This window comes from Octodon degus, unplaced genomic scaffold (genome assembly GCF_000260255.1).
Source record: "Octodon degus isolate 3935 unplaced genomic scaffold, OctDeg1.0 scaffold00087, whole genome shotgun sequence".
NCBI lineage: Eukaryota > Metazoa > Chordata > Mammalia > Rodentia > Octodontidae > Octodon > Octodon degus.
In genome coordinates, this window is record NW_004524663.1 from 5,333,839 (window position 1) to 5,343,177 (window position 9,339).

The 9,339-nt window shown below is 42.2% G+C and overlaps 1 protein-coding gene across 1 annotated transcript in view; it reads right to left on the reverse strand.

Annotated features, from left to right (window-relative positions):
- Window positions 1-9,339, reverse strand: part of Pgm5 (phosphoglucomutase 5) — a 204,185-nt gene that overhangs the window by 188,145 nt on the left and 6,701 nt on the right. The window lies entirely within an intron of this gene.

Below are 9,339 nucleotides of genomic sequence, written 5' to 3' on the forward strand. Positions count from 1 at the left end.
TATTGCTGGGGTAAATGCACACCCATGTTTGTAACGGCACAATCCACAATAGCTAAATCTTGGGAAAGGTCCACACGTCCATCAACAGATGAGTGGATAAAGAAAATGTGGCACGTATACATTCCGAAGTACCCCTCCTCCACAAAGGACAAACTTGAGTCATTTGTAAGAACATGAATGACCTTGAGGTAATAAGGTTGAGTGACCTGGTCTAGGTCACTCAAGCTTAATTATTGCATGGTTCTCTTACATCAAAATCCAAGGAATAAATAAAGTGTGCAGTAAAAGACACTTAATAACAAAGAGGATGGCAGAGATTTTGCAAAAGGGAAGGGAACCGAGAGAAACAGGAGGGGGAAGGAAGGGAATGAAACGGAAGTAAAAGAATTACACCGTGTCGGGTACGTAAGTACACTTACCAAGCCGCCAAAATGAATGTGATCATTATGCACCACAAACACATACTAATAAACATTTTAAAAAAAAAAAACTTCAACGTGACACAAACAATGCTATTGTCTTCTCCAAATCCCAAACCTCCCTCCAAACTTGAAAATTATTTTTCAGATAGCAGATTCTCCCTTAAAGTCTATGCAACCTCCTGGAAAAGTCCTAGAAGCACTGCACTCTTTCAGGCAGCATGTTGCTCCCTTGTAAGGAACAGAGAGCCCACTTGCATAACTTTGGTTTTGTTTACAGCATTAAACCAGGCAGCGCTTGACGTTTATACCAGAGTGAAACCCAGACCACAGGGGGAGAGAGCCAAGCCATGGCACTCTGCTGGGCCCTCCCTGGCCCTCTGCACCGTGCTAGGGAAGCCCCTCCAAGCTCTACAAAAAGGGCGCTCATCTGGAGGGACTTTATCGCCACTAAAGAACATTTCCTTCAGCGGACACTTGGAATGGAAGCAAGGTGGACCCTGGTCCCCCAACCTTGGAGGACACAGATAAATGAGCCAGGATCCACTGTTCCACGGTTCCTGCAGACCTGTGCCTCTTCCTGCACCTGTGGACAGAAAGACACAACCTGAACCTGCTGCTACTCAGTGCTGGCTTGAAACGCTTGGGGAAGGGGAGATGGCGGGACGCAGCGTGCGGGCACCAGCATGTCCGCCACACAGCCACTCAGGATCTCGGTCTAACCTGATGCCAGTCCTGCCCGCAGCTCTCGCCTCTCCTAGACATGTGACTGTTTTCCCTCCACAGAGGGGTGTGGCAAGTGCTAGGGCAGTCAGCGAGCCCCTCCACACGCTACAGACCAGTGCCCTGACAAAGGGAAAACAGGACCCAGAAACTGTCTCCGTGGAACGTCTCTTCCTTCACATCACGTACTACATGAAACTGATTTTTAAATGATTTTATTTCTGATGGCTCCCTTGGCAGAATGTTAACAACTGCTCATCAAATAGATTTAGCATAAGTTCAGTTTCTAATGAGCTCAAATTAAAGTCTTTGAAAGGAAAATGTACAATTGAAACCCTGAGGATAAATTTTCAGAGTAGATGCAGAATCTCAACTTTGAATGAGTTTTCTCCAGTAACACTAATGAAAGCAAAATTATTTTCACTGGCGAGCCCTCTTAAGAGATTTCCTTTTATGATTCTCTAAAGAAGTCATTTTTGAGAGAGAGAGAGAGACAGAGAGAGAGAGAGAGAGAGAGAGAGAGAGAGAGAGGAGACAGAGAGACAGAGACAGAGACAGAGAGAGACAGAGAAAGAGAGCCTCCATTCGGTAGCCTCCGTTCACTGGGTCCTAGCCCTGTAATAGAATTATGTCCCTGTAAAGGGATCAGATCCCAAAGGCAACCAGGGAAAGTGAAAAGAGCAATAGACAGAACTGTCCTTGATGGTTCAGAGTGTTCTATGCACCACACAGCCACCAGCATATCTACATACAACGTACTGTGGACAGTCATAAACACAAAGATACCTGTTACTTGTACTCTCACTGTAAAGCACACACGCACACGCACACGCACACATGCACACACCACTGTTGGCCCAAAGCTGAGCTCCAGCTGTCAGAGAAGGGCGCCAATCCTTAAGCAACACTTCTTCCCCCCCTCCCCCCCACGGTTCTGGGGATTGAACTCAGGACCTTGAGCTTGCCAGGCAGGCGCTTATGGTCCTGAGCAATATCCCCAGCAGCACTGCTTATAAGTAAGCAGGACACAACTAAATAGAATTTTGAGAAGTAACCAATTGGAGACAAAGACATCCTGGAACTTCTCCACTTGCACATGGATAATTGTGCCATTCTACGCTTTCTCACGCGGAGACCAGACGTGAACCTCAGAGCACACCTTTGGCTTCCTGGACCCCCGGGGGTCTTTGCCCACACTCAGCTGGAGGAAGGAGGAAGAGCATATTTGAACCAAACCAGCGAGGATTTCTCATGCGACTCCTCCTATCTGAACCAATGTGGAAACTCATAGGCATCTACAAAGCAATTTGGCCTGAGTTCTGGTCCTCAATTAGCACACTCCAATGAAGATTTCACTGAGATCAGAAAATCTACTTTTCATTGGCTGCAAAATGAGACAAAAATTGGATGCTGTGTCCCTCCCAGTAGCCAGGTAATTCAATGCTTGGAAAATGCTCTGGAATCTTTACCTTATAAGGCCTGACTCAGTAAAGCAAGAAAGGACCCTGCTCACTGCTGTTTGATGAGTAATCACTTCAGCTGAACACTGGGATCAGAACTGCAAATATCCACCGGGCCTGCCTGGGCCAAGAAAGCAGCACTGAGTGCCCTGAAAACAGCTAGTTTCTAATGGAAAAGGACAGAGAACAGGACTTTGCTATCTGCTGCTTACATTGGTCCTAGGCAGGATCATGAATGCTCCTGTTTCTCCGTTGTGTCACCGCAAAGGTCACACAGGGTGAAAGGCAGTAATGCAGCCCCACCCCCCAAGTTCAGTGTCCTGCACTTGACACCCTCAGGAAGTGTCATCTGCCTTCTCTGCTGGCGTCATTTCTGCATAGGAACTGAATGAATTATTGTCGTCAATATTTTCCTAACTTGAAGTGTTTTCCTAGTTATAAAATACACATCCACGTTTTTTGTGAACATTTCAGAGGTACGCATAACCCCAGAAAAAAATGAATAAATCACCTGGTCTCCTATCACTTAAAAATGATCCCCATTAACATTTCTGTTGACTACGTTGGTCTGTGTGCCTTGGTCTCTATCTCTGATTAATTTGTATATTTGTACATTTTTACAAAAGGGGCTGTTGCACTGTTGTTCACTTAATATGGCTAACCCTCCCCTCAGTCCTTTCTGTATCATTAACAATTCTTCCACCATATTATGTTATGGCTGTATAATATTTGGTTATTTCAATGTACTATCATTGATTGGCCAACATATGTATTCTTTTATCTCAAATTTTATATGTAAATCTAAAACACGTTAGAGGAATAAACCCATACTCTAGTATATAGTCACAGGATATAGCTTGCCAATAGTTAAGCAGTGAATTATTTACATGTTTGCATAACTACAATGACTTTCTCACTTAGCCACCAAATTTGCTCACTAAGGTCCACAGTCCATTACTGAAGTCCACAGGAGGGAGCGATGGTCCCCTATCCCAGTCCTGTCCTGACCTGGATCTTCCTTTCTCATCCCGTTCTACACCTCTGACCAGCACGTCCCAATCGCCTATATGAGGCTGACTACCTATGTCATCAAACTCCCTGCACAAAACTGCCCTTGCAGGACAGATGCCCGCCTAGAACAATCAGCCTCATGTTACTTGTATTTCTTGTTCCCATTCCATCCAACTCAGTACAAGTTTCTAGATCTCTAGAGGCTAGTCTTCTCAAATGGTTCTACACAGTCATAAATCATTTCTGACACTTAGGAGTCTGTTCTACCCTCTTCTTTTTTTTTTTTTTTTTTTTTTTTTTTTGCTATTTATTTGGTGAAGGGTCTCACTATGCAGCTCAGACTCATAGTGATCCTACTACTGTCTCAGCCTTCCCAGCACTGGGATTACAGGCATGTGCCACCACACACGCTGGCATGGTGCACCTAGCGTTCTGGGGCTGGCATGGCATGCAGTGCCACAGCTCAAACTGTGTCCTTGTGCTTGCCAGGCAGGCACTTAGACTGCTGAGCTATCTCCCCAGCCCTCTCCCCTTTTCTTAAATATATCCAGGGAAGAAGATACAGCTTTTCTGGTGGTAGGGAAGGTGGGTGGGTCTTGGGTTTATATGTGTGCTACCTGAGAAAGTAGATAAATGCCATTTTTGCAAGTAGACAGAAATCCATATACATATGAGAAAATATCTGATATATATATATATATATATATATATATATATATATATATATTAGCACCTTCACAGCTATAGCATGCATATAGGTAGATATAGGTAGAACACATATATAAATTTTTAAATCTCAGCTCTGGGGATATGGCTCAGGGACAGAGCCCTTGCTTAGTATGCACGAGGCCCTGGGCTCTATCCCTAATATTTCAAAACACGGTCTTCAGAGGTATGTTTTCTCTGCATAGGGGTGAGTAGCGGTCACCGTCATATGAATTTTTAAATAAATCCCATCGGATCCATTTCTGTTCAGTTTGGAAATAACAGCCTGCTCGCTAAGTTGCCCCCACCATTAGAGCTCCAGTGACCCCGAGTTCGCTGGCAATCACAGATTTACAACTCAGCAAGATGAAACCATTTACTATTATTTATGATAGCCAAGCTGGGTCTTCCACATTTGCATCTGTCACTTTACATTTGAGAGATACTGTCCAAAAAAAGATCACTCCTCCTTACCAAACACTCAGCAGGCCCCCAACAAACATCCTGACAAAATGCTTGAAAATGTCCTGAGCTCCAGCAGCTGTGCATTTTCAGGCCACTCGGCAGATTAGCGTGGAGTCGCTTAGCCTCTGCGCAGCCTGGGCTCTCCATCATCTCTCACATGGCCCAGTCCATTAAGTTTGAAAATCCTCATGAAACGAGCAGATTAAGATCTGGCTGCAGCAAGCAGCAGTGGGGCAGCCGCGGGGTGGGGGTGGGGTGTCTGCTTTTGGCACAGCCTGAGCCTTTGGAAGGGTGAAGACACAAAGCCACCTCCTTGACTAGGCTTGTCTGCTGCACGAGACAATGCACACACCAAGCCACAACCCTCATCATACTGACTGTGTGAGAGCTGCTGCCGCCACCTCAAGCACGGTGGCAGAGTGGCCATGGAGTGGAGGGGCTGGGGCAGCAGGGACCATGCCGCCAGCAGGCGCCAACCCAGGCTTCCCCAGCAGCACGGAGAACACCCAGTTCCTAAAAAAGCAACTGTGCTCACCACATCAACAGTACTTTCTGGGGCCAGAGAGATGGCTCAGCAGAATAAGCACTTCCCTGGCAAGTGCAAGGGCCTGAGTTCAATCCCCAATTCCGCCAAAAAAAAACAGCACTTTCTGGTTAGAAAAGCCACTGTGCGTCTGGATGTGCCCTTCATTTTCCTTTAATCCAGAGCAAAACACACCTGTAATAATTATGTCATATGAATATATACAAATAATTCTTAATAACTGAATATTATATTTAATCCTTCCAACAACCTTGGCAGATGTATGTGGGAGATCATCCTGTTTCCTCCTCTCCTCCTCCTCCTCCTCCATTTCCTTTCTTTCTTTAATGAGGTCTTTCTGTGTTGCCCAGGCTGGCCCCAAACTCATAGGCTGAAGCCGTGCTCCTCGGTCTCCCAAGTAGCCATAGCACCCAGCAGACTTTTCACTTCTTTGATGTGCTTTAATTGTGAAAGCAACATATATACAACTGTGATTATTTTAATCAAGAGAAGCATATACAGTAGAAGGAAAGGGATCCTTCTCCCTGCCCCATCTTACACACACACACACACACACACACACACACACACGGCTGACTGCTTATTTCTATCTTCTGTTTCTACATTCTACACGCAAAGGCAAGATCATCCTTCATCAGTTGCTTTTTCACCTGCTAAGTTTTCATTTACATATTTTTCCACTGTTCATAGATTGCTGTAGTATTTGTTGTGTGGTTGTGTCCCAAATAATATACTTATTATCTGCTATTGAGCGCATACATGATTGTTACTGAATTTTCCTTAGCAAAATGCTGCAGTAAGTATTCTGGTACCTACAAGTTTGCATATTTGTGCTTTTAAAAATATATCTAGAAGACAGGTTCTTAAAAGATTCCTGGTTTGTTGGACAAGTACTTCATTGATTTAGGTATTCATCACTAAGTTGCCTGACCTTAACTAACATCAATACAAATTCTAATGAACTAAGGGGCTGGGGAGATGGCTCAGTGGAATAAGCGCTTCCCTGGCAAGCGCAAGGGCCTGAGTTCAATCCCTGGTTCCAGAAAAAAAAATTTTAATGAACTGACCCAAGCATGACAGTATGCACTTAAAAGACCCAATACTATTATGGACTACTGAACTCTTTTAGAATATGTTGCTGAGTTTACACACCTATAATATTTAAATGATGAAACTTAACAAAAAATGGGGATACAGATGAATGTCCATTTTGTGTCTGTGTATTCAAAGTGGTTAGGATAGATATATAGTTACATTCTCTTAATGAATAGAGGGATATATTCTAATGGTGTTTGTAAATAGGATATCATGTCTGCATGTTATACAGCAATTAACCACTAGGAAGAACGTATGCAGTGTGTTAATTATTGAAACTGCCCTACCAATTTGGTTTGAAACTGTCTCATTGCTATCTGTCTCTCAATAAAATTATGGGAAAAAAGAACCCCAGCACTGGGAGGATGATCTCAAGTGAAGATCTCAAATTCAAGACCAGCCTAGGCAACTCAGGGACTTGGTGAGATGCTGATTCAAAGTAAAAGTTTGTTTAAAGAGGACTGGGGTTGTGACTCAATGCAAAGGTCCTGAATTTAATCCCCAGTGTGCAAAGAAAAAAAAAAGAAAGAAAGAGAAGAAAAAAAGAAAAGGAGATAGGCTTTATTTATATTTATCTGATTGTTCGTGAGGTTAATAATCTCTCCATGTATTTTCTGGCAATATTGGCATTGAATTGTTTGCACTCACTTATTGATTTGGAAGAGTGTTTTCTTTACTAATCATACATTGTAAAATGGTATTTTGTGAAGTCTTTTGTCAAATACAAAAAACAATCTCTAGTCCTCTGGTTTCAGTTTTTCTTTCTCTTTTAGGGATTATCAAATGTAAAACTAGATACCCCTAACTAAAAACTAGAGCTCTCACTGGATGAGGACAACTGAAAGGCAACAATGAAACATTCTATGTGTATAAAATATACTTCAGTACATGTTTGAAAAAGACTATAAAGCCAGAAACTTCCACAACTTTAGGCCAAGTAAAAGAGTTTCTTTGGGAGTTAAATGTTCCCAAAAATCTTCATTTCATTATCCCAAAAGTTGATATCACCAAAAAGGTCAGACAGGAAAGATATTTAATGACTCAGAGAATATGGATATTCATTTTAACAGATCTTACATACACTGTATTCTAGATACCCTCTTTTTATTTTATTTTATTTTAATTTAAAGAGTAAGAACAAAAGCAAAAACACATAGAAAAAACGACAGAAAAGGGTAACATGCAACAATACATATGTTATAGATTTTAAAAACAGGGATAACTAATTAACAATGGTTGCTATATTATCTATTTTTTCATTTTAATGAGAAAAAAAGATAAAATAACAATGAAACAGTTTCAAGACAGGTTAGTATGACAGTTACAATAATTAATACATTGCATATTGTTGTCTTCCTAGTAGTTACTCAGAGGACAAGATGGAGACATAATAGCTCACCTAAAGGATACCTTCTTTTGATAACTAAATCAAATCAGATGAAAAGGTCAAAATATTGAGACTGGGCGTGGTGGTGCACACCTGTAATCCCAGCTCTTGGGAGGCTGTAAACAGGCAGATCACTACAAGTCTGATCTAGTAGTGAGACCCTGTAGACCCTTCCCTAAAACAAAAAAAAAGAAAGTCAAAATATTATCCTTGTATCCACGCAAGTATAAGCACTGAAAATACACTGGCCAAATCTGGAATATATTCACATTAGCTCTCAAACTGATGCATGATATTGAAGTACTAGTTCTCTACCTTCGATTTTACAATCTCGAGGCAAATTAGATCTAAGACCATCATGCCTATTATTGTAAAACAATCTTGTTAAACGCCTGTTACAGTGCTTGTTCATGTTACTGTTGCCTGAGAAAAGAGTACACTGAGCCCAAAAGTGAGAGCTAAGATTGATTAATTCAATACATATGCTTGGCCTTCTCAAAAAGTAGTTTCCAACTTCTGGCCTTCAAGGCTATACAGAAACGAGCAAACCCCTAGCACTCACACAGAGCCCAAACAGAACAGATGTTTTATTAAAAAAAAAAATTCCTAGGGCAAGCCTCACACATAATGTTGCTGATTTGTGTCTGCTTTTTCAATAAACATCATTATATTTTATCACAAGATTTAATAAAGCAGCTTAGTTAAAAATGCCATCTGGGTCTCTGGACACATTAAACAAAGCTTAAAATAACCATCCTAGCAACTGGGAGGGCCCAGCTGTTCTCAAAACCTCTCTCACTCTTTTGACCATTCCATAAAAAAAGTGAATGAAGACTAGCAGCTAAAATGCCAAAAGCACACTGACTCAAACCAAAGATAAATGGAGCCGAGGGCTCCCTGAAGTCTGTTATTGCTCCCATGACAGATTTCTTTGTTCCAAAATCAGTGATAAGCATTCAGGAAGAGAAGCAAGGGAGTTATGGAGGGGTCTGTAGGATTTTCCAATGTATCAGGAACTTGTCCTCCCCTAATATCTAGAATATCATAGATCATTCTATCTAGCTCTTCTTAAGTGGACTGAAGGAGAAAATACCTGGCCAGAGAAATCCTTGTCTACACACAGGATTCGGAGCCACCCGGCTCCAGATTACCAGCTCTGTAGAGGAAGGAGCCTCGGGTATTGAAGCCCAGGTCTCCCTTTTTTACTCCCTTCTCTGCCCTCCCAACTTCCCACCCACTACCATACTCTACTTTGCTCCACTATGTTCCTTGGAATCTGTGTTCCTTGTCTTTGGAGCACGCCAAGATTTGTCCCACAGATAATTCTACTAAATGTCAAACCAAGTGTATTCTTGGCCAAATTGGAAGAAAAAACAACCTGTTTAAGCATCTGGCTGAAGGATATTCTCAAGTCCCCAGCAAACCCAGCTTTCCACATAGCACTGCATTTCAGCTTGCACCTCTAAAAGACTTCATGGACACCGATAAGTTCTTGAAGTTCCTAAGATGCACTGCACACTAGATTATCAT